Source organism: Lacerta agilis, chromosome 1 (genome assembly GCF_009819535.1).
Source record: "Lacerta agilis isolate rLacAgi1 chromosome 1, rLacAgi1.pri, whole genome shotgun sequence".
Classification (NCBI taxonomy): domain Eukaryota; kingdom Metazoa; phylum Chordata; class Lepidosauria; order Squamata; family Lacertidae; genus Lacerta; species Lacerta agilis.
In genome coordinates this window covers 37,003,307-37,004,552 of record NC_046312.1, presented here as the reverse complement: position 1 = coordinate 37,004,552, position 1,246 = coordinate 37,003,307, and the positions used below count along the sequence as shown (strand labels likewise).

Below are 1,246 nucleotides of genomic sequence, written 5' to 3'. Positions count from 1 at the left end.
GGACCTAATAGTCAGGGATCCCTTTACCTTTACCTTACCTAAATGCTTAGAAAGTCAAGGGAATTTTAATCTTTTGCACATTTTAAACTAGGGTTGTAATTTTTTCTCGATTTTCTTGTTCTATATATTTGTAAAGTGCTTTGAGGTTGTTGGGTTTTTTTCCAATCAAGCAATGCATAAATTTTATGAAATAAAAAATGAAAAAGAAGCCAAGGTAAGGATCTGGAGCAGAAGTACAGAAAGGGCTAAATGTCACCTAAACCAGAAAAGAACTGGAGAAAGGTGTGAAGCAAAAGGTTTCTAGCTGCTCAAGTGAGTATAACATAACTTTTTTTTTTTGTCCAGTACAGAAAGTAATTTACTGATGCTTATAAATACATTTTTATATTTGGGTTTAGTGTTAGGATGTTTTAGCATAAAATGTTATAAATTATTCTTAGTTACATGCCAGCTAAAATGGTTACGCTGCTTCCAACGTCTTATAGCCCATTTACATTGCAGTGGGCTTTAAAAAGTGCTTTCAAGCCACTTAGTGCATTACTCTAGAACGTCTTGCAAATACTGTCTAGAATAAATAGCTTGAAACACTGCCATTACTTTGCAATCAAGGACATTTATTCCAGTGCTTCATCCTTGGAACAAGTATCCCACAATATCTCCAAGACCAAAATCACAACTCATGGCAAAGACCTTGAACCCCTTCATCTATGTCAGTGCTGTCCTTAAATACTTATAAAAGCTGTGTTAAATTATTTCATAGCACACAAAAATGTGCAAATCCCTTACAAAGGATTTTTTCAGGTTTCATTTTCCATGTTAAAGGACATAAGAACTATAATAATAATAATAATAATAATAATAATAATAATAATAATAATAATAATTTATTTATACCCCGCCCTTCCCTGCCAAACCGGGCTCAGGGTGGCTAACACCAATAAAATCACAACAAAAACATAAAACAATTCATTAAAATACAGATTAAAATAAAATTTAAAATTTAATTTAGACTGCAGCCTCATTTTTAAGTAGCCCACCAATCACACCAAAAGAATGAAACAGGCTTAAACTGAAACCAACCCAAAAGCCAGGTGTAATAGCTCCGTCTTGCAGGCCTTGTGGAAAGATGCCAAATCCCGCAGGGCCCTGGTCTCTTGTGACTGGTTACCCATCTAATCTAGCATCCTGTTCTCCCAGTGTCCAACCAGATATCTGTGGGAAGCCTGCAAGCAGGGCCTGAACGCAA

At 35.4% G+C, this 1,246-nt stretch overlaps 1 protein-coding gene across 4 annotated transcripts in view; it reads left to right on the top strand.

The window, feature by feature from the left end:
- Positions 1-1,246, top strand: part of DPH6 (diphthamine biosynthesis 6) — a 248,600-nt gene that overhangs the window by 131,346 nt on the left and 116,008 nt on the right. The gene's annotated exons all lie outside the window — the stretch shown is intronic.